The following is a 25,594-nucleotide window of genomic DNA, read 5'->3' as shown; positions in this document are numbered from 1 at the left end:
GGTATGGACTTGGACAATCACTACATATTGTAAAGAAAGAACCCACCTCAGCAGTTAGCATATTTATCCATATAGAAGTAACCCTCATGGTTCACTAGGAAGGCAAAACTGGGGAAGATTGCTATCACAAACAGCAATACTAGTACTGAGGACCTCAGTGGAAAGATTTGGCAACATACATACAAGTTCTTAACTATTCCCTTTGTTTGACATAGATAAACTCACTTGAAGATACTCAACAGTCTAATAAAGCAATAGCAAGCACCAAGAGGTGTACAGTACACTGCTAGTGATATTGTTAATGTCCTGCTTAATACATGGTTAAACAATTACTGTTGTGTGTTCATCTCACCTAATGAAACAGGACAGTCCCAGTGCACACACGTATTTCAGAAGGCGGTTCATTACACAAAGTTTTGAATGTTCCTGCCTTCAACCACTTCCTTCTTCTCTGCCAGTATGACCCCATTTATTGAACAGATATTAACATGGTTAAAAAACCAAATACAGATCAACAAAATACTTCCAGTTACCGTTTCTTAACCTGGATAATTTCTGAACTCTGTTCAAAAACAATTGCACTGATACAGAGACACTCTGTAGACTGTGGCACTGGGCAGAGCAGGAACATCATCAACCACCTTCCTCTTCAGAACAGATTTGCATAATAAGCCTCTCAGACATTTAGCATCAGATGGGATGAATCACCTTCGCTGATGACACTGACTACAGATGACTGGCTTAGAATAAACGCCCACAACTTCTAAGGTTGCAGTGAAATGACAAGAGATCCATCCTTAATACAGGGAGTACTGTTACCTGATCCCCCAAAAAAACCAAACAAAGCAAAACTTCACTAAGCAGCTAACACCAACATTTTTAACAATAATTTTAATTTATACTGTGCTTAAAAAAAAAAAAGGTATAGATTACTTGCCTAAATAAATGTGTTTTAAAGTTTTCCTCATTTGCATAACCCACACAAACATAAGAAAAATTGTACCCAACACACATATCTCCATCTATTTCTCATGTCCACCAGGTGAAGTACTCCTTTAAAGAAACAAAAATCCCAAAAGAGAAACCACAAACTCATGGAAAGAGAAAAATCAACACAGACAGAGCACAGTAATTCTCTTCATCATCATAAACAGCATCATGGGAAAATAATGAAAACTGGTGTCAAAGCAGATGAGAACCACTAGAGACAACACTTCTGATAAAATAATCCTCTCCTAAGCATGCACTGAAAAATTGTCCCCCTTGGTAATTGTCTCCTTTGCATTTATTTTAAGCTGGCAGGAAGATTAAACTGACCACCCAATTGAGGAATAGCAGCTCTTAGGAAAAGTAGCAGTGATGAACAGGAGGGCAAAACCTTGTACATTTTCTCCCTATTCACCCCCAAAAATGTTCAGACAAAGTCAAAATAGCCAGGTGCGGTAACATATAGAGAAAAAGTAAAGTACTGCCAGCATTTGCAACACAGAATTAAATAATGCTCAGGTGCAGAGTTATTGCACTGGCTACATTTTGTGATTTATCTGCAACAGTGAGCAATTTGTATGAATAAATGCTAAGTCTGGGAAGCTGAAAGAGCCAGGGAATTTGAGATGAATTATTGTAACTCATTCTTCTGGGTTCACATATCTGGGCCAAAGTTTTTAAAATGAGGTGCCTAAATTTAGGTTGCTAAGAGTTTCTCTTTAGTCATCAGAGTGCTAGACCATTCAGTGCTCCTCCTACAGAGGCAATGGCTCTGCATTCTAATAGCCTGAAATGTATTTAGAAACATCTCCATAGATAGTCAAGTTTTAAATAACTCTAAATGTCTTCTCTTAAGAACTGCAACACATAGCATGAACCATTACTCAAAACCCAAACACGCTGAGAGGGAGTAGAAACTTCTTGCATTTTGTGCTTCAGATTTTGCACCATATTTACAGACTTGACATCTTAAAAAATCCTAAAAAAAAAAAAAAACCTATTGAAAAACACCTCTCAGAGGTTTCGACTTTCTGATAGCACCGGTGTATTGCTGGAGGCTCATGAAAGTTAAGCAGTGTGAAGAGCAAAGTCCTGGAGACCTGTGATATCAGGAAAATTTACTGAGAATTCTCAGAATAAGAAAGAAATGACATGTTTGTAAGTTATGGAGTTTATTTTATTTTAAAGAGGAAAAGCGTATCAGCACTGGGTAGATTACGGTCACTCATTTCTAATAATTCAAGCCGTTCAAGATTTTGCCATTTGCTTATGTTTGTGTCTGCCCATTCAAAAAGAAAAGAATTGTTTATGAAGCATCCTTGAAGGATCTATTACAGCCTATTTCACAAATGCACTCTATATAAAGAAAGTGGACTAGGAATTTGTGAGATCACTGTGGCTGAGGAAAAGTGCTGCCATCTATTGGGGCAGGTTCACATGTTAAAATATGTAATGGGGAGTTTTATGAAAAAAATATGAATATACACTCAAAATGTCTTAGTTCACTTTATATGTGCATAGGGTCTAGTTGGTACTTGGGAGTAATGCCTCACAATATTTTTATCAAATAGAAAATCTGCTTTTGAGATAAACAGCACACTGGAAATTAAAGGGCATCCATCTTTCCTTTATTTTCTCTTGGAGTAGCAAATAGTTTCTACAAATTTGGAAAAAAGAGGTTTATTTGAGACTGTATGCCCTTCTTCCTCCCCAGCTACGTTTCAAGAGCCAAACGTAAAATGCAGAACCCAAACAAGAGAATTGTAATACACTCAGTGGACCACTATTAGTGACAACATGTAAATGATATTATCAGAATTGGGCCTGAATTGGAAGATGGGAAGGGGAGCAGAAAATGTAGAAAACTGTTTATGATTTCTGAGTAGAATGCATTTGCAATAGAAATGAAATAAGATGACTCTGGAAATCAAAATATGAGCATTAAGATTTCAGATCTCATAGCAACAATGATAAAAGCAAAAAATAAGATGCTAGATGAAAAATGTTCCAAGATAGTTTCATGTATATAGCTTTGTTTACTTTTAAATATATAACTTAAAATAATTTACTGCCAATAATCCATGACAACATTATTTTACTGGAATACAACGAAGAACAAATATTTACATTGCCTTTATGAGTAAGTAACTCGGTTCATTATTTTATCTAATGGCAGTTGCAGGATTAAGAGGAGAAGTTAGGAAAGTAAGCAATAAATACTGCTATGTTCAGAAATAAATCAGTTCTGCAAAGGAAAAAAAAAAAAAAAAGAAACAGAAACAATCCTTTCCTCTCCAAGGATATAAAGGGTGGCCAGTAATGGGGAAGGCTCTTTTCCACAATACCTGGCTGCTTTGCCAGGGTCAACACCTTGCTGTTAACAGCAAAAAGCAGGCTGCCTAGAAAGGAATGCAGGGATGAGTGGCTGGACACAACTGAAAGAGATGCTGGTGAGTGTTCAAACAAACCTGAGCAGACTGTTCCAGTGACAGCAGGATGTGCTAAAGAGTTTAGAATTACATGCATCAGTGTTATAGTTGCAAACCTGTTGTCTCCTTGCTATGTACCATGGGGAACAGGCAGTAGGAATGTCTGGAAGCCCCATAACCAACCCCAGGATCCTAGAAGGAAATGTCGTGCAGGTGGCAAACACAGATGTTCCCGCTGTGTCTCAATTTTTGGAAACAAGGGTTGCCACCCTGAAATCCATGATATAAAATCCTGTTTTGCTAGGAGGGACATCAAAATAGCAAAGGTTATTACTTGCACATCCTTTACCTTAATGGTGAGCATAAAGAACATCACAGCTTTCCAGAGTGAGAAAAGGAAACAGAGTAAACTGGGGTGTTCACAGTTAGAAAATAATTTGAAAAGGGTGTCCTGAGAAATACTGAAAGAACACAAAACCAAAAATATTGCCAGCTGTCATAGTTTAATTCCAGCCAGAAACTAGCCAGCTTGCTCACCACCCTCAGCTATCCCAGTGGGATAGAGAGGAAAATCAGAAAAAAAAAAGGTAAAACATGTATGTTGAGATAAGAACAGTTTAATAATTGAAATAAAATAAAATAATTAAAAAATAACTGTAATAAAAATTGAGACAACAAAAAGACAGAGAAAAATAAACCCCTAGAAAGGCAAGTGGTGACCAGTACAGCTGCTCACCACTCACTGACTGATGCCAACCCCTTCCTGAGTGATTGGTGGTTCCCATTAAACTTCCTCCAGTTGACATACTGGGCAGGATGCTCTATGGCATGGAATATGCCTTTGGCTAGTTTGGGCCAACTGTCCTGGCCATGCTTCTTCCTGGCTTCTTGTGCATCTCCTCTCTGGAAAACAAGGTAAACTGAAAAGTCCTTGAGTAAGCACGACTTGGCAACAACTACAACATCACTGTGTTATCAACATTATTCCCAAACTGAGTGCAAAACACAGCACTGTACAGCTACTGGGATAGAGAAAAATTAACTCTATCCCAGATGAAACCAGGACTCTAACCGATGACTAATTACAGCTGTCATCAGAGAGCAGATACACCTGCAATGCAGTGACTGCTCCGTGTCACTGGATCATCCCCAGACCACAGCTCCAGGAACCAGGCCCTGTCACAAAGCCCCTCCTACACAGCTGTGTTCCTCTTGTGACCCCACTGCAGACCCCTACCAGCCAGACAGATCATGGCCAGCCCCAGGATGCTTATGTTAAGGAAACTTCCCTGTCTGACCACCCAGGACCCACTCTTGGGTCACACTCACACCACCTGAGCAGCCCCCTGAGGCACTGAGGTCCCTGGGCAGCTACACCCCCGCACCCTCACGCTGAGGTTTCCTCACTGGCTCAGCCCCAGGTTTCCCATAGCAGAGTCTCAGATGTCCCAATCTTTAAAATAGTTTAATCTTGTTGCAATAACTGAATAGCAGTTTGAGCTGGTACCTCTGAGGAGGGACCCTAAACAAAGGAAATGCTGGGATTTTATACTCTCACAGTATAAGCGCGGGACAGTCTATAGGGGTTGTCAGCTCCAGCCCTGTCCCTCAGTGGCTCCCTCAGTCCCTCACCTGGCTGTGCCACAGGTCCCCGGGCCTTTTGTCATGCAAAGGGTCAGCAGTTCATGTCTTCTTGTCTGGGGCTCCCACCCAGAGCTCAGCCTGGAGCTCACACTGAGCTGCTCTCTGAGCTACCTGCACTGAATGTGTTCCTCAGCACTTACAGCAGAAAACAGGGTACAGAATGTGCTGGCCAGTGAGCATCTGAAGAGGCAGCCTGCAGAAGACCCAAGTTTTTTTTTAGAGACCAGGGCAGTGGGGGATGAGGTTAGGAAATACTCAGGGTCAGCTTTACATTATGAAATTAGTAAAAAAAATAAAAATACTCCTTCGCCACATCATCATAGGCAAGTATCCCAAAACTCCGGTTCTTCTGAGGGAATTTGTCACCTTTCCCTTCATATGTCTAAAATAACCAGTACAACAATGACAAATAAACTTCTTTTTTTACCTTTTCCTTCTTTCCCTCTTATTTTTTTTTAACTTTTTAAATTATTCATTATTCATAATGAAGGTATAAGTAAAAGAGGGTTTGGGGAAGTAATCCTGTCTAAATCTCAGCTCTTTACAAGTCTTTCATAAGGGATCATTCTCAGCTCTTACAATTCATTACCTGCTCACTTTATGTTTGCCACTGAACAGGATTCAAGGGAAAATTGTTTCCAAGTCTTATCCCCAGTAAGGTTGCAGCTAGTCCCTGCTTCCAAAGCTGCTTTTTCTTTTTTCTTTTCCCTTCATATCCTTGCAGAAATTATTTGCTTACTGTCTTTTCTTCTCCCATCCCCCCAAAATAAGAAAAAATACTTCAGAACCATTTTGAAATCTACTATAGCAAAACTGCAGTAGGGAACAAAAAGAATCACTACCTTCTTTATAGCGTTTTGTAACCCTGAGTCAAACCTAGGTCCAGCTGCTGGTTTCGTAGCAGGAGATGGACTTGTACTTTTTAAAATGGCTTTGTTCTTGATTTAAATACCCAGGAAAACATCCTAGGAATCAGGGAACTGGTTTTGATCCCAAAGAAGAGCTACAGACCAAGTTTCCAGTGCAATACAACTGACAGTAATTAATTGGATAATATCGAAGTGCACCTGTTTATCTGAGAAGCTTTGTGTATGTCTTGATACAAATAAGGTAAGATAGCAGATATGAAAAAGTCAATTTTAGTAGAACAGATGGGTTCACTCTAAATCCCCTAGATATCCAATTTATATTTAGAAATTTCTTCAATTAAAATAGTGCAGTCTTTGTCCAGGTGTGATTTGCATAGGTAATAGAACTTCACAGAAAAACAGTTTCTCTGTAGAAGTTCAATTCCTGTAATTCCCTAGAACCTTCTTTCCCTTGCATTTTAAATAAATGCCTCTGGCTCAGTATATCCAGAGGACCTTTGTTAGAGTGAAAATAAAGTAAGTGTAACTAGTCACAATAAATAAATTATTTATATAAATATTATAATTCTTATACTATACTAAAGAACACTCAAAATGGATATTGTTTTAGAGCTTAATTGGTAATGGCACCATTAGAACAGGGATTAAACAAAATTTTTTAGTACAACAATCCAGCTCTAGTCATAAAATTATGTCATTTTGGACTAATAATCTTGAAGAGAAAAAATTCAGTTGCAGTAAACTGGATCAGATCTGTAAGTTTTCTTATTTAATAGAGGTTAATTAAAATTCCTAAATGTCATTTCAAAGTGAAATATTAAATTCTTCCTTCTCTAAACAGAAAAAAGGGAATTGAAAGCGTTTCCATGACATATTTTTTTCAGACCAGAAAATTCTCTGAAACTGTCCCTTTCCTACTGAACATCACTTTCCATGAAAAATTAGTACGTCCAATAACAAAAGTTTTGCCAGAAAATCTATAATCTTCCTTTTTCTGAACATATTCCTAGAAATGTGCATGCACATGATTTTTTAAAAGCACTTTGCAGGCTCACAAAGTCCCTGCCTTTGACTGATCACTACACCTCGGCTCAGTGATGCTCTTCATTTCCCTACTCTTACAATAGGAGCTGTCAATCCCAAAACTTGGTACATATTAGCTCCGTACAAGTCATTAATGAACCACAAGCACAATGTGCTTTTAGCATCCACGTTTTTTAATAATTTGCTATGAGTAGTACCTCATTCTTGGTATACACTCTATAAACACAGTACTGAAAGCCCTCACTCAGTGGGGACGGTTTTTTCCAGTTATGCAGTGTTCCATTAAAATATGAAGCCTGATATTTCCCTCTTACTCTTCTGCAGAACTGCATTGCTGAGAAAAGCTATTCTTCCCTGCATGGTACTGACAAAGCACAAGCAGTAATTGAAAGGCTGTCACGAGACTGGATGGTATTTTAACCATTGTAGGCTCCTCCATTAATACAAGCCTAAAAAACCTGGCATATTGAGCTTGAATATCACAAAAGATAGGCCAGATTGGTGACATAGATCTCTATACTCTCCTACTCAGGTGCCTGGTCATTAGTCTGAGATAGCTATCCAAGGTTCTTGTTCCCCATAAACTCCGTAATATTTCATTTATGGTCTCTGTCTAAATGATATGAGATCGTCCTTTCTTGACCTCCATTTCAGTTCCTCCACAAGCTAAATAACTCAGCCTAATGGGGGGAGGAGTGAGGAATAAAAAGAAAAAAACCACACAGGGAGAAGGGAAAAAAAAAAAAAAAGGGGAGAAAAATAAAAAGTGAGGGGAGACTAAAATACATTCCCAAACACCATCCCCAACTGAGTTCCATGTTCGCATGCTAACAAGACAGTTCATGCAAACAGGAGTAAATATGACCCGAACCTTCACCAGCTTTTAGCACACCCCCCTACAGTTCATAAATGCAAATTATGAGGTGTACCAGACATTTTGCACAATGTGATTTGATAACAACGCAAACAAAAATATACTAATAATGCATTTTGAAGTTTGCACTGCACTAGTTGCCTATCACTTAGGTCATATGGGATCAGGAAAAAAAATAAAATAAAGAAAACCTGCATAAAAGATTAATGTTAATCAAGAGAAGTGTTGGAGATGAAGAAAACTGTAAGGAAGATGGGGAGAAGAGGAACTATGGACTGCATCTTCTGTGTACACAGCTGTAATGTTCTTGAGTCACTACTGTAATACATGTGGCGTTGCCTTTTGTTCTAACCTTAATCATTTCAATGTAATGCATTGGGATTTCTGTTTAATCTGATTCCCATTTTATATGTAATGCTTATTACAGTCAATCTCTGTTGCCATTCCATTTAGTGCATATTCCGCTGAATGAGGCATAAAAATACCGTGCATGGAACTTTTCCAAGAGCATTCAGTAGGAATTTGCTTTTCAAAGCTCAAATGTCACACACTGTTTATAAACATGGTAACTGTTGACCATTTAACTACATGGCACAGTAGTGACACTGGATAATTGCACAGCTGTCAGAAAGCAACATTTCCGTAAAGACATAAATCTAATGTTAACTAAAGAACTAAAGCTCTCAGAATATGGTACTTAAAATTTTACCAGAGCTGCATATTGAGTTGAATTTGAAGGCTCAATGAAATCTTTGAGAAGAATAACTACATTTTGTTCCTTGATGCTGAATTTCTTCTTGAAAATAACAGGTTTGTACATCTATATTCTATTAAAAACCTCAGGTTTTTAGAGACAGTTTTGTAATGCTTTGTTAAGAAATGCACACCCAAAAGAGTCAAACTCCAGAGAATGAATTAAAATTCATCAGAACTGGCCAGCACTCGGAGCTTGGGTCTTTTTTGGTTGGTTTGCTTTGGTTCCCCTCCTGTCTCCCATTAAGAGAAAAATTGCCACTGAAACAATTTAATAGTTTAAGTCTTCAGTTTGTAATGCCTACAGGGACCTGAGTGGACATTGGTCTGAAGGCTGAAAATGCTTTCACAGGCATAGACCCTGGGTAGGCAAGCCTATTTTCAGCATGGATGATTGGTTTCTATTCTGATAATGAGCAGCCCTTCCACAGCGAGGATATAACGTGTCCCAGTGTACACCACCAGTCTCATACACTGTGCTCTCTCAGCTCTACTCAGAACAATAGCTTAGGCTCCAACTTCAGTTTCCTCTGAAAGTTCAAGATAACTTTATAGAGTTTGCACAGAGTTTTCCAAAGTTTGATTTTTGTAGGTATAAACAGCAGATGGTAACTATATCATTAAAGGAAGATGTAAATTTCTTATCTTTCTGTCATGCACACAGCTTACACATTGCTAATTTCACCTATGAAGACATATGCTTTGTCTTGACAGCATGATAGCTGATCTCCCAGGATCATCTATCACAAACTCTGAACCAGCTATGGGGTGAGGAGACAATGTTGATTTTGAGGAAGTTACAGCTTTAATACTGATTCGCTGCCTCTAGCACAAGGTAGCAAATCACAATGCAAGGCTGCTATTTTATGTAGGTTATGGTTTTTTAAACTCCATAACTTGGAAAGGTATGTCAACATCAAAGGTTACCCTGTCCAGTATCCATCTTTTCATCCATTGATATACATGCTATCTCTTCTCTTAACTTTTTTAAAAATCATGTCTGGTTTTAAAGGAAAGATGACACTAGTCAGCTTGAAACATAAAGTCTTTCAAACTGGTTCTTTTCTGCCTACAGCACTCTTATTTTAAATTGCAAAATAAAGACATAAATAAAGCAAAATCCTTACAGGTCTGAGGACCTTCTTGTCAGTCACGGGGCACTTTACATGCACAAACGTGCCACAGGCTGTGTGAGCATTAAAGAGCACCTTAAAGATCACCTTGACCATCTTCAAACCACAAGATTGTGCCTGATCAGCTCTGCCAAGAGGAAAAAGTATTTGCTGCTCTTTACACTGCCTGAGGACAACTTGCCTGCTGTGTATTTGCCAAGTGATAACTCTTTCCTTCCTTTAGGAGGAAGGAAAACCACGAGGAGCAGCGATGGTGGTAATGGAAGGGGTTAACTCTCCCTCAGGATGTCCAGTCTCAACAACTCCGTGCAAAGCCTTGCAGGCTGGGGAAGGTTATGCAGAAGCAGCAGGCCCCCAGCACAGTGTACATGTACAGCTCATGCCAACGGGAAGCAGGCACAAACAAATTGACTTTTTGTTCAGAGATTTTTCCTCCAAGCAGATGTTCAAATATTCACCATATGAGCTCATTCCCATGGTGTTTTGCACCTATACTTTCTCAAAGTTTGCAGAGGTGCACTGGAACCCCCATGGTGATCTCATTACTGCCAGTCTTGCTGCCACTGGCAGCAAGAATGATATTAAAAATATATATTTTAGTAATGGGACACGAGCAGATTTGACTGGAAAACATACTTACTTTTCCCAAAGGCTTGCACAAAGTTATTCAGAAGAGTATGGCAAAGTTAGTAATTTAAAAAAAAAAAAACAACAAAAACAAAACCAAACCAAAACATATTTGATCCTTTGAAACTTTTTCTTCTTCATCTAACTAACACAAGCTCACACAGTGTTTGCAAAGTTTTAGACAAACATGTTTTTGAGAATGAACCTTTCTACATTGTCTGGAGGAACAGCTTATCTTCTGACTCAAGGGAAACCTGCATTCATTACAGACCATGCTTTGATTCTGTTCTTGAAACTAAATAATTTTTAGCACTTGAAGTTCTGCAGGGTTTTTCCCATTGTTTCTGAGGTAGGATTTAGACAAAACACAGTTTTGTGTTAGAATTTCCATGCATCTGAATTTCCCTACAAATCCAGAGAAAAAGGGAAACTACTTTTAAATTTTAATTTAATTTAATTTTAATTTTATTATTTTAATTTAAAAATCTGAGCTTGGCCAGTGATATACTAGCCTTAGCACTGATTTCTATCATTCCATCCATGTAGGTATGAAAGGATTTCCAAGGGAAATTTCTATTACATCTGATTAAAGTAGCCTGCACCTCACTGACAAAGTACACTGTATGGTATAGCAGGACAATTTATATAGAGGCACACTGGTTTATGTTGTGAAACTCTAACGATCTGCTTAGAGGAGGAAAACAGTCCCCAGATATTATGGAATGAACACAGTTTTAAGTTTGTGACAAACTATGACTGGAAAACAAAAATTGTTTTTATGTTCAGTGGATTCAGATTTCAAGCTAATATACAAAAGCATCCATCAAGTAATTTCTTTTTCTGAAGATAAAGTGACAGCAACCTGTTGTGGAACAATACAACAGAGAGTGCAGAACACGGAATTTGGCATGTAATCCATCCTCCTTGAGGGAAAATCCATGGGAGATGGAAATGAGAATCATCTATTAGTTGATGGGAGCTTTATTCAAAAAGTCTGTGGTGTGGTCAGGTTTCCATGTTTGCAGAATCTACACTGAACTTTTGAGTGAGACAAAGGCCATTCATTTGAGCACATAACACAGGCATCTTTGGCTATGATTGAGCAGCAGTTAACTGCAAAACTAACAAAACAAAAAAAGTTTTACCTAATAAAAAAATTCAATAAAAAATTTAGAAGGACAGCATCTTGGTACAACAATAAGCAGGGGTGTCAAAAATGCAGTTTGAGAGATGTAATGTTTGTGGAAAGGTAATGATAAAGAGAGGAGCAATAAAACATGGAATTGGAATGGACATTTTTAAATCAGGGTTAGATCTGTTTTTACAGAAAACTCAAAAAAGTGTGGCAAGAAATGTTACTAGCTGAAAAAAACTGAAGAAAAACAGATCCTTGTTTAGTTACCTGACGGAAATATAACGATAATATAATCACCTGTTAGAAAGTATGGAAGAAAAGAACTAAGGACTAAAGATGTATCTGGAGACATGGGAGAAATTCACATTGTTTTTAAGAGAATGCACAAGAAAAAAATAATAAAAATATTAATTTGACTTGATATGAGTTGTAAATACCTGGAAACAAAAAGACCTGGAGTCATGTGGGCAGAAAGACAAGATAGAGGAGGGATCAAATATAACAAGGAAAAGGGTTGTTAGCAGGGCAAGGCAGCTGCAAAGAGGAACAGAGGTGCTGCATAGAGCAAAGAGACAGACAAATAAAAAGACCAGAAGAACTCAGCAAGCACAAAACAAGGTAAAATCCAAGGGCTGAGACCTATGTTTGATGAGGACAACACATGCAAGATTAAAAAACATGAATGAAGAAGATGGGAAAGGGGACAGGAAAGGTAGGAGGCAACCACAAATCAGATGAAGTAAAAATAAAATTGAGAAGTTTGGAGATTCACACAATCCCATGAACTGTTGAATTGCATGAGGGACAAACTGACTGGCCTGTCAGAGAGCACAGAAGGAAGAGGTCAGCAAGCTGGGACAAGACATGTTGTCTTGAGTTAGAAAACAAATAATAAAGAAAGAAGAAAAAAAAAAAAGTCTTTTTTCACTTAGGACAGGTGCCACTGCAAAGTTACTTCCAGATAAAGTAATATTTATATATAGGTGAAATAGATGTACAGTGCAAATTAAGGTAGGATGCATTTATTGAAGAGGAACAGACAGATAAAAGACTTGTGGTAAAAAGAAATGATCAGTAAATGTAACCACTGAAAAGTATTTTCATTAAAATGAACATGTCTTTGGTGATTCTTTCAGATAAGACTTTCAGTGCTGGCCTTGAGGGAGTCTGAAACTACTAAAAGAAAAATTAAATATTAAAAAGCACAGAGGGCTCACAGTCTCTAAAGCTACTTCTAATTTGTGAGACTCTGAAATTTTTTTAATGAGGATATACTAACAGCCATGTCCAGAGAGTGCAAGATGCATAAACAGAAGTAAGATGAATACAAATATGATGACATTAGAGTCAGAAAAAGAATGGTACTTAAATAGTGAGATAAAAGACAACAAAGAAATAAATAGGGACATAGTAAAACAGACTGAATCTGTGTAATGCAAGGGAAGTTTTACAAAGGAAAGACTTCTTGGGATAGCAGACTTACAGTCAACATTGAATATAGAAGAATAACCCTTACCTGTTAAAATATTCTGCAGGTGTGGTGTTCACTTATTAAATTTTAAAATCTCAAAGCCAGAGTGAAAAAATAACAACAACAGATCTTCTAAGAAAGTGTAATCATTAGGTAAATGAAGCTAAGTACAGTCAGGGTTCATAGCTTCTCAACAGAGGGTCTTAAAGAATTTCCAAATTTCCTCTGCCTGCTTAGATTTTGAGCTTTTCAGTTTATCCTATTCACTCAGCAATTACTCCCTGTGGAACCTGAGAGTTTTAGTTTCTTATTTAATATTAGCAGCAATGAATCTGACAAATACTATTAAAGGAATTAACTATGACAGAAAACTAGGAAGAATGATAAATACAGAGGTATTTAGAGAGCATTTAAAAAGACGATGAATTCTGAAACCAGGTAATTATGCTGAAATTCACTGCTATGAAAAATAAGGTCATGCACTCAGATAACAAAAAAAGAAAATCTATTATTTGAAACTTCATCAATTTGAAAAACACCAGAGGTGCTATTACAGCTTCATTGTCTGTGATCTAGCAATTTTCACACCCATTAACAATTAGATGCTAATACATATATATGTATATATGCATATATGTATATTCCTATCAGTTGAAATGTTGTCATTAGAGTGAAAAAAACATTAATATCAACATAGAGAGAGATTCCTGTAGTCACTAGCAGGTTGAAAGTAGAGTTTAAGTTTGGATGGTTTAGTAGCAGAACCATAAGACAATATACTTGCTATATTTCAAGTACTATATTAAGTACCTCAGGAGGATAAAACGAAGGCATCCCAACTGCTAAGCTCACAGGGCCATGCTAGCACAAAGACATATGGATACTAGCAAGATCACAAATATATTCTGGTCAAGAATAGAAAGGCTTTTAAGTATTATGGGGAGATTCTATATTCACCTCACAACAGTAGTGGCAGTCCAAACACACACAGTTCCATTTCAGGAAACTGAATCATTAGTTCAGGAAAGTGTGGAATATATATTTATTCATCATGGTGGCCTCTGTTCTCAGGGGACAGCAGCAAGCAATCCAGGAGGTAATTTCCTATCCTGTACCCCTGACACAGTACAGAGACACAGCAGCAGCCTCCCAGGTTTTATGAGAAAGGCACAAAAATATGCACTTTATATATCAGAGACCACAGCAGAGCTGAAAGAGTTAATACCAAGTCCCCATTTCTATTTGGAGCTCAGGCATTCAAGGTTTAATATCTCAGATGTTGTAAATTGCATCTCCTGGAACTTGGCAAGCATCTTGTCAGCTTCAATGCCATTTGTTTTTCCAAATCCAAATTGTTTTTAAAAGATTAAGGTGTTCTAATTTTTTAAGGCATTAAGTACAAAAGCAGTAATCCTTTACCATTGTGATAAAGATTGTACTAAAGCTTGACTGCCAAAGAAAAGGAACTCATTTTTCAAAGTCTATTTATTTATGTAGTTGAATTGCTATATTCTGAATTTGGGGATGAGAAAAGAAGACTGATTATTTCAGCTCTGAAGAACTTGCACAAAAATAAATATGATTCAAGACTTAATAAAGTAATATAGTATGAATATTAGCTCCGTTCAAGTCAGGGGGACAAGATTTCATTCTCAGGAGTCTTTTGTCTCTCAAATATTGCTTCAAATCCTACAAAACTGATGGATTTAGAAGACTATTAAGAGCCAGTTAGTCCATATGTTTTCATAAAATAACTCAGTTAATAGTTCCTTGAAAATTCTATCTCTTACAAACAAGTACACACCAAAGTAAGCAAAGAAATCTGAGGCTCTACTTTCTTGATGAGAGTATGACAGAATTCTGGGGAGGGCTGTTCAAATCAGGCTGGTACCACCCCCACTGGTGAAAACCAAGATGATATAGAAAAAGTTTTCAATAGACAGGAATAGGAAAAAATAAATATAGTATGATGATGCCTTTTTTTGCAATTGGAAATTAAGGCAGAGAGATCAAGTGCATGATCAACATCACCCACAACACATGACAGAACAAGGAGCTCAAGCCACTCATCCTTGTTCAAGACCTTCAACAGTACCTTTGCTTTAAAAATCTGGATTCTTTCTTGCCTTCAGTAGAAGGGTTCATCACAGCAAAGGATGTGGCTGAACCTGCTGGTTTCTGCTCCAGAGGAGGGAAAAGGCAGCACACACTTGAAGATACTCTTTTAATATCCCAGAAGCCCTCACCAGAAACTCATTCATACCATTGTCTCTTTTGGTGTCTCTGCTTGAAAAGTACTTTAAAGATGTGTACTCCTGTCTATGCACGTAAATCGGTGTCTTTTACCACTTTCTCCCTTACAACATTCAAACTGAAAACAAAACCTTAGCTTTTAAGAATATCAGTGCAAGTTTGCACTTGCAAATTCTATCCTACTGCGTCATGCCTGCAGCTACTCCTAAGCCTGTGGTTTGATTGTTTATTAATTGAATGCTGGAAGGTGGCAGAAGAATCTCTCCTTCATGAATCTGAAGATCACAGCCAGAATTGTCAATCCATAATCCATATCTACTCCTTCCCTGGGTAGGTATACACGTATTTGTGTACATGAATATTTGTATGGATATACTCCCACAGATATATATATAAATATACACACACACACCCCGCAGCTGTCTGGGGACAGGCACAGCAAACAGGAAAAAAAGGAAAATGAAAGGAAGAGAGCAGTAACATCCAAAGCATAAAGGGTATGCTACAAGCATAATGGGTATTTTAGACAAAGTTGAGTTCTCACCACACTGGATGGGGACTCAGAAAAATTGACTCCTGGATTTATCATAGTATTTCTGGGAAAATATGCGCACATTTTCTCAAGCTTGATATATAGGACTAAGTAACTCCATAGTATATATGTGCATTTTGATAGATACTTATACATATATTCATGCACAAAATGTTGCAAATCTAGGACTGACACAGGTAGGCAAACCACTGTTGCAACTGTTCAAGGATCTGCATCATACAGAACAGCAGGATTGTATTAGTAGCTATGCTAACCAGTAAATAATGTCTGTACATGTTTTGGCTATTGATTTTTATATTTGGCTATATCTAAATAAGATTTATTGGTCAAAGAATACATTTAGCTGGAAAACTAATGTAACTTATTAGAGCACACAGTTTGTTTCTGTTCTACTTATGTCATGCATTCATTCTCTTCTCTGGCTTTAGGAAAAAGAAAACAGAGGAGGGAGGTCCTTCTGAAACCATTTGAATATGTACATTTTTCTGTCATCATTTGTTGGCTTCTGGGAGAGAGATGGTTTTCCCATCCAGGGCGATACTTCTGGGACAAGTGGCAAGAAGCCATTTCCCCTGCTAGATTTACTACTGCCTTGCCTTGGAGAGCACATTTCACCACTTCAGTTAGCTGTGTCTGATGAGATACCACATGGCTGAGCTCTGTGCAAATTGCCTCTCACAGCAGCCTCGTACCATGCTCAAACATCACCTTCCCTCACCTCCCATTGTTCCCTGTTTCTTTTCATTAAGTCTATTCAGCAATTCTCTCTAAAGTCTGTGTCTTGGCTGTCTCTCTGTCAGCTGACTCCTTCCTGTCCCTCTCAACAAGCACAAGACATTACTCACCTGTCTGTGCTGTGCAGCTGAAACAGAAAAGCTATCAGTCAAGTGAGAAGACTGCAGCACACTGCTACACCATTATTTTGCTTTCCCTTAGCTACTCCATGCTCCCTATTCCAGAGAAAGATTTATTTCCCAAATTAATTACAAGTACACTGCCAGTCTTTATTCTGGAACCCTCACCAGCTATTTACTCTCTTCCAAACCTGGAGACAAATGGAACTGTTTGCACCCAGCTGTAGATAAAACTCTACCAACATAAAACTCTTCCTCTCCCTCTATACCACCTTTATTCCCTTGTCTCACTAGGCAGATTGAAGAGTCTACCACAGCTGTGTGAAAACCCTACACCATTGGTTCTCCTGCTCTTTTAAAAATGAAAGATAACCTGGAATTTTGAACCGTGTGTCTCTTGTTTTCTGGGTCTTGGCTAAACAAGGTATATTCAAAAAGACTAACTTCCAACATAAACTTTTATTTATTCAGTTCTGGTTATTCCAGACTTGTTCATACTTGAGCCTTCTTGCTCAGAGACCTCTGCCTCTCTGCTGGGGATGGAGCCACTGACAGGATTCAGCACCTCTCATCCTCTCTTGAAACTGTGCTGGGAGAAACAAACAAGCAGAAAGAGCCTTCATCAGCTTTCAAAAACCAAGATAATTTATTTTCTACCTCATCTACCTATCTAACTAAAAAACAGGGAGGACATTTCTTGGCCTCAGTAAACAGGAGTAAGCAACCATTGCAATTCTCAATTTTCATTTAGCATAACCACAGAAACTTACTTGTATAAAAGCTATGCATATACGTATCCATACTCTTCCAAATGCCCTCTGCCACAGGGTACACCTTTATTCCAAGCCAAGTGTCATAAACTTGTCTGAAAAATTATACTTGTTCAAAAAAACTCAAAACAGTAACAACACAAAACAACCAAAACAGATCTCTGGCACTCTTATACTGTTCTCATTTGAAATTCCACCACTATAATCCGTAGTGGATTAAGAGCAAACAAAAAGCATAATCTCAGGATGGATTTTAAACATTTATTCCTGTAATTTAAAATCAACTAGGACATCATACAGCTTTTCCAGGCTTCACATGGGCCTGACTTCTTCTCTGTGATTACTGAGCATTTTTAATTAAAAAAAAAACCTTGAACTTTCTCTTTCATTTAGTAACTGATTATTAAATGCCCAATACACTTATTATTTCTCAAGTTCTACTTTTGAGCTTCATGCCTGTGCAGCTTGGGAAACCACTATATACAATCTTAAGCTTTGCTATTCCATCCTGTTGCCAGGGAAGGCTCACAACCTGTCTCAAATGAATAATTGCGGTAATAACTGAAATAAACTGAGATGTCTTGTTTTTATCACTGCTTGAATTACTACCACAGAAAATAAGGTGCCTAAAAAAAAAAAAGTGTTAGAAGCATCTGTCTGATGCAAAAATCAAAGTTCCTTCAATGTTTTAAGTAAAGTGACAGCAAATCAAAAATGGCTGTAAATTTTCAGTACCATACTTTTTGAATCAATAGGATTTAAATTGTATGACTAATTGGGCTGATACAAATTTCCCTGTTGAATTTACATACATAAATGTTTGCAGAATTATCCTTTATCTAAGTAATTATGCCACCCTTAGTTACATGATAAACATCACGTATGGTCTGGATAAGATAGAAGCAGTGATAAATTACTGATCAATCTTTCCAACAAGCTTTTCTTACTGAGTAATCTAATGACAAGCATGGGTACAAAGAGCAAATCAGAACAGAGCATCACCACTCCTTCCATCTGAGTGTGTCAAAGGCACACAGTGAATACCATGTGGTATTTTCAGGGCAAAGCAAGACCTGTCAGCTTTGCCTCAACCTTCACCCTCTGACAGAGCTGACAATGTGTTGCCACCACCAGAGTGCTTCCAGAAGACCCGTCACAGAAATATATCTTCCCTCTCTCTCCCAGACAGGACTGCAATGCTGAAATCCTTTGTGCCACATACAACTCCAGGCTGAGGAGACAGACTTGATATCAAGAGTGTTTGATGCAGAAAGAGCAATAATTGAAATTTTCACCCTTGTTTAAGCAGAGAGGTGGCACTGGGGTTGGCTAAGAAGAGAGCAGCAAGGATTCTTCTCCGTGTCCTGTGTAAGGTTTCAGAGGAAATGCTGAAGGAATGTCCACCATAATTCCAACAGCTCTGAGGGGTCTGCCTAGCTTGTTTGCAGCTCCCTGTAGCTGCTATACTGCATATGCAGCCTCTCTGACCATGTAGTTTCCAGTTTGCTTCTCCAAGGGCAGTTTTATAGCCCTTTCTGAAACACCTGCATTGAGGATGTTCTCCAATGCTACTTCATTCTTTCTATTCAGTAAAAGTGAAGGTGGATCCTGGAAAAATTATTCCCCTCACCTTTCTTTAGATATTAGTGTTTTGATCAGAAATCTACTGAAATTAGTAGGTCTTCAGTTGTTTTCAATAAGCATTGGGCCAGACTTTGAAAAAAAAAAAAAGGAATGTGAAAAAAGCAAGTTTTCTATTTTTACTAGACCTTATCATAATGGTTTACATGAGAGGACAAATTAATATCTTAACAATAAATTCTCCATGCCCTGGAGTCATCTCTTCACAACTGAGCCCTCTATGCATGATGTTCAACTGCTGAGTCGTTGAATAATCACAAGTGACCTGAAGTAACAGCAAAGCAACATAGAAAACTGAATCTTTACCATTGTGTCACTGTCTCCCACAGGGACTAGAATCTGTTGTTCCACACTGTAAAATGTTGTTTGTATAGATAATAATTTTATCTTGTCTAACTTTAGAGTTCACATTTATAGGCTTTTTTGATTAATCAAATGGCTTTGACAGCCAGCAGCTCCTTTCCAGTATCAGAGAGAAAGCAGTGGGTGCCAATTTACAATTATTCAAACTAGTAATCTCCTGTGTCTCTGACTGCTATTATTCCTTTGCCTGTGACCCAACCATTTAATGAAGTGAAATTAATTTACAGTAATAGGAAATTCTCAGAACTACATGAAAGCACAAGCTTTAATATGGGAAGAACAAATGGCCATTTCACGCAAGGTTGACCACAAGCATTGTAAAGAAATTTGAAAGGACTTTATACCTTTGTAAGTAGGTATGGTATTAGCTGAAACAATATACTGCAGTAAATATGATAAATCAAATGCCTCTTCAAAACAGAAAGCACCAACACAATTTTCTCCTTTTGTCACACAGCAGAATTTTCTCATTTGCATATAAATGTATGACATACATACATTTTGTAAAGGTAAAACCAAGATCTTCTAATCCTTCCAATCCCATCTAACTCTTCTATCATAATACCAATGACAAACTTCCAACTGCAAACCAGTAACAGGAGGTTTGACATTTATTTTGTTTACTCGTCCTTTACAAATGTGTGTATCAGTATGCATTAGAATTGAAATAAATATGGTTTTATCTTAAATGGTAAAATCCAGCTCTCAGTTTTGTCCAAACATATTGTTTATCTACAAAATTCTCTAAAGGTTGAAACGGGAACTCAAATCCCCTGATTCTTGTATTTCCTTTCATGGTGGAAAAATATCACTTTTCTCAATTTTGCTTTAGTATTCTTTCCTCACCTCTGCCCTAAAAAAACAAGAGGGAGTAGAAGCAGACAGCAAGAGGTGAGCAAGAGCCACAGCAGCTGAGACTTTTTTCCTCAAAATAAAATTGTTTATTGGAAGCATTAAACATTTCTGATCATTTTCTAACTAGCTCTAATATTTGTTTTGTTCTCCCTCATATACTCTGTATTTTTACACTAATTTGTCGAGCCTTTAGATCCCTTGGGGGAAAGAATGTTTTCCAATGCAGCAGTTAAAACAATGATCCTTCAATGTGTCTGGGGGCTACAGAAGGACAAAAGCCACCTCACGAGGATTGATGTATTTACTTACTCTCATTGCACACACGTGGCAGTGATATTCAAGTAAAAAATTCAGAACATCCTTTGACATTTCTCATCACCCTCTTCCCCAAACCTGAATGAGACAATCTGAGATTTCTGCTGTGTTTTCACACAGTTCCTCCTCTTTCTGTTTGGCTTTTCCCTCCTCATAGTGTTTGGGAGGAAAGGATAAACTTTTTCCCTTCAAAAACCTGAGGTAGCAACACTTCTGCTCCAAGTAGAGGCTCTTCTCTTTCGCCCAGAGTTTCAGGTAATCTCCAGCTAAGATCAGCCTATCACTGCCCAAGATCTTGGCTTTACAATTACTAATGTTGGAAACTAAGTTGCTCTCCACTGTCAGCAAAAATACGAGCCAACTGCTAACCCTGGATGGCTCTCTTCCCCCCACCCCAATAAGAGGTTGTTAAGTTTTTTTGAGGCTTGGTGATCCTTATGTAAAGTGTGAACTACTACCCATGGTATTACTAACAGATATAACAGGTCCAAGCTTTCTTCTGTACACTCCAATCATAATCAATACAACAGTCTGTTGCTTTGTCACAAAAATGTCTATTCCATACAAATGCAGATTACCAGGGACAGCCAATAACAGCAGAAAGGCAATTGTACTGCTTTGCCAACACGATGCAACCTCAAGCCTCTTTCAGGTCCTTAAGCAAACGGACTGATTGACAGCCAGTCACAGTGAGATAACTGAAGAAAAGCCTGTACAAGATATCCAATGATTCATATCTGAGGATAATTCTAAGATTTCTCTCTCTCCCCTGTATTCATTTACTCATTCAAATAAATTGAAAAGCTCCTCAGTCTACTTGATATTACAGATTCATCCTTTTAAAAACTGTTTTTCAGAACTGCTATTTAATTTCTCTTCTGGCAGTGCATCTAAATCTCCTGTAACCCAAACACAGTATACACACATTACCCCACTAAAGCTGGGTGGGATGCACTGGTTTGGCAATGTGTTCAAAGTAGTCTTTCCTCAGGAATCCTAGTAGATAAAACTGAATAATTTTCATGTAGCAGATGACAGTAGCTCAGAAAATACATATAAATATATATATAAATATTACAGTATTATTTATTATTAAATAAATAATAAAAAGAGACAAAACAGAATCTCAAAGGAGCTAACTGATGGGTAGTTCAAACCAGTAATTTCAACTTTTAACAAATCCCAAAAAGCCCAGGAAAATCCAAAGTATTACTAGTTCTAAAATACAAAAATAGAAAACAATTACGTGGGGATGTAGAGAGTTATATACCATGGATCAATCCTGATATTCACGTCATGTAATAAGATAAAATAATTTATCTATGACCACTCAACAATAATTAAATATTTAAGAATATACATATAGGGGCTTTTGGATGTGTTGTTTTTGTTTTTCTTCAACAACATTACTGGTAAAAAGATTCAGAAAAAGTAATTATTGATACAAATTCTTCAGATATATACAATGTTTGATCTGTTAACAGAGACTTTATATGCATTAAGGAGAACAAACAGTGGAAGGGTTAGTGAATGGTTAACTACCCTTGCCCTACCATTATGCTAATTCTGATAAAAAGTGTGGAATAATTTGGACACCTTGCAGTCAGAAGTCATCTATCTCTTCTACCAAAAAAAAAAAATTTAAAAAATCACAAATATAGAAGCAGTATCTTGAAGTGTTTTTACTGTGAATATTTGTCTGTTAAAGCAAAGTATAACTTTGTAAAAATAAGCAACTCTCCTGAGTTTAAGACTTATTATTTTAAATTCCTTGACCTCCCCAGATTTTATTTCTAAACTTTAACAGGTGATTCAGTATCCAAATACTTGGTTGGCCGAGTAGAATTATAAATGTTTCTTCGGATCATAAAGGTGCTGTGTGCATAACATTTATTGTTTCTAAGGGCTCAGAAACTATAAAGGCAAAACCTGGAGAAGTACACAAGACACAGATGCATGCTTTGGGGTACAAAGTTCTCATTTCAAATGTAACTACAGACAAATTATACTCAACATTAAAAAAGAACCTACAGCTTTAACAACTGAAGCAGTCTGGAAATTTGTATGCACAAAGGATAAAAATATCTAACTCCTACTATTGTTTGCCCTATAAATTCTCTCTATAGATCCTGTATGTACTTGTATCTCAGCATCTGAAGGTTGATCACAAGAATCACGAGACACAGAAGTCTGAAAATCCACAGAAGAGCCAAGGTCCTTTATGATCAGCAGTCTCACCACAGCAAAAACAAAGACTGGACTGAAGGAAAGAGGACCATGAATCATGAAAACACATGAAACTCAACTGCCTGTAGACACACATCCTCTGCAAGCAGTTGCATATGGTTTCTGATGGGTAAAGTATAATGTATTTAGAAACACATTTATTATTTTGGGGGGTTAATGGTTAAAATTTAGTGCAAAACTCAGGCACTGCCTGAATACCAATGAATCTGGACCTTGGTAAAACTGTGGGACTATGACCTAGCTATACAGGGAAATGGATGTTGACTTCAGATCCTGCACAAGGAGAATGAGTGTCATGGTGTGAACTTCTAAGCAGCAGTAATGATTGCCTCTGATTCCCACCTCCTCGGACATACATACATATTAAATACTGTCTAAACCAGTCAAGACCATCCAGACACAACCTGAGGATGAAAAGCTTCAAACCCTGCTGGAATTGCTGCAAAACAACAACTCTTCCCAAATAAATGCTTCAGAGTTTGCTTCCATATCCCACTGAAATAAAATTAAATGCCTCTTAACTTATTTTCACAAAGGATATTATCTCCAGCACCTCAAAACAACCAACAGAAAGACAGTTCTGTCTTCCACCATAGGTCTGAGAACTGTCAGCTTTGACTTAGAAGAGATAATTGCTCTTCCTGTCTCTGATTGTAACTTCCGCCCTGCACCTAAAGCACATCCTAATAATAGCTTGGTCAAATACCTTTTGTTTAATAAAACACCTTGCTTTTAATAAGTAACCAACTCAACCCCTGACATTTGCAACGATTAGTAACAACAGGTGAAAAATCCTGTTAAGGGATGGAAGAATTGCTTCATTATCCGCTCCTCCCCCCCTTCCAAAGTAGTCCTCAGCATTTACCCAACTGCTATAAAATCATTAAGATTGGAAAAGACCTTTAAGATCATCAAGTCCAAATACGTCATTTTAAAAGAGGACTTAATTATAAAGCAGATTTTCAGAATGAACTCTTCTTTTGAGCTTCCTCAGCTACAAGGTCTGTATTCAGAAATGAATTTGCAGGTTTTTTTGGTTTTTTTTAAGTGGGGTTTGGCTGTTTTCTGCTCTGGATATTCCAATAACATCTCCTTCAAGAGCATTCATTTAAAGCTATATATGTGCAAAGAGATTTTCAGAATAAGAGCTGACATCTGTAATAAAGGCTCTTTCAATCAAACAACACTCAAACCCAGTGCTAAAACATTATTCTCATGAAAAGATTGCTCATAAGTATTACTGAAAAGAAAGAATTTAGAGAAAAATCAAGAACACCTAAAAAATATTCTAGAGGTGGACTTTTACATATTGAAATACAGACTGAACCAGTCTTTCTTTGTAATAGGAATGCACAAATTCCCTGAGAATTTACTCATGGTAGGAAATGAAAACAGACCTTTTGTATTCCCCTGCAGACTTGGCAACATATACCCATAGCCAACTCACACCTGAGTGACTCCAGAGCTGATCCAAAGCTCACATTCCCTCCAGCACTTGCCAATGGGCTTTAAAGAAAAATCAAGTATACCACAATGAACTATGCACACAAAGGTATTATTTGATATGTAAAAGTGACAGGATGGGTAGGAAGTTTTGATAGAGTATATAATGGCAGAACTCTCCAAGATCACTAACAGATGAATTTTGGAAAAGGTTTAAAAAAATAGTGCTGAAAACATGAAACTTTTTTGTTTGGATTAATCAACTGGAAGTGGGCAAAATTTACATGACATTGTTAAAGTAATCGCCCAGACTTGTTGATCTGCAGCTTTTGAATTGGTCTATGAATGTTTATGCTCTACAAAAGGGTTAATATTTACCACCTGTATGCTTGCTGCTCTGAAACTGATGCATTACTGCAATTGCAAGGCCTTGGACAATCTGGAGCTTGATGACTCAGAAATATAAATGAATATGGAAATTATCTCTTTACATATATATATATATATGTATATACACCCCCATATATATATACACACATATATATACATATTGACAGAATAACAGAATATGCTGAGTTGGATGGGACCTACAAGTCCAACCCTTAACTCTGCACAGGACCATCCCCAAGAGTCCCACCATGTGCCTGAGAGTGTCATCCAAATGCTTCTTGAACTCTGTCAGCCTTGGTGCTGTGACCACTGCCCTAGGGAGCCTGTTCCAGCACCCAAACACCCTCTGGGTGAAAAACCTTTTTCTAATATCCAACCTAAACCTGCCCAGACACAACTTCAGGCCATTGCCTCAGGCCCCTGCACGAGAGAAAAATATATCCCAAATTACATTCTAGTATTATGAAGTCATTTGCTCTTTTTTCAGTATTCTCTAAAGATCCTTCAGTTCCTCTTTGTTATTTGAATATCTCTGATTTGAACTTTTACTCCATTGCATGGTTATAACAATTTAGAGACTAAACACACAAACACTGCAGGGTAATATCTGGACTCCTGCAGTAGTGGCAGGAATGAACAGCAGCACTCTGATGTTTCTGTATAATAGTGGTTTATATAGTGTTCTGGTTTACATTTTAGAGCTCTATTACTTTCTACTAATTGCTGTGGCAAGAGAAAATTTTCTTCTTTTTTCTCTTGAAGATGGTGTAGGGAAAGATAAACAGAACCAAAACTCAGATGGTAAAGCTCTTTCTGCAGCATAGACTTTTATATCATTTAGAGACTGTAGAGAGAGATAAGAAAAAAGTACTAACTGCTGAAGAATGTAACAGCATGTCTCTCACATTATCACAGGAAAGAGAAAAAAATAAGGCAAAATAGTA

At 37.5% G+C, this 25,594-nt stretch overlaps 1 protein-coding gene across 2 annotated transcripts in view; it reads right to left on the bottom strand.

The window, feature by feature from the left end:
* Positions 1 to 25,594, bottom strand: part of GRID1 (glutamate ionotropic receptor delta type subunit 1) — a 504,271-nt gene that overhangs the window by 124,016 nt on the left and 354,661 nt on the right. The window lies entirely within an intron of this gene.

This window comes from Myiozetetes cayanensis, unplaced genomic scaffold (assembly GCF_022539395.1).
Source record: "Myiozetetes cayanensis isolate MyiCay16 unplaced genomic scaffold, myiCay2020 scf10, whole genome shotgun sequence".
NCBI classification, from domain to species: domain Eukaryota; kingdom Metazoa; phylum Chordata; class Aves; order Passeriformes; family Tyrannidae; genus Myiozetetes; species Myiozetetes cayanensis.
This window is presented reverse-complemented; position numbering and strand designations above follow the sequence as displayed.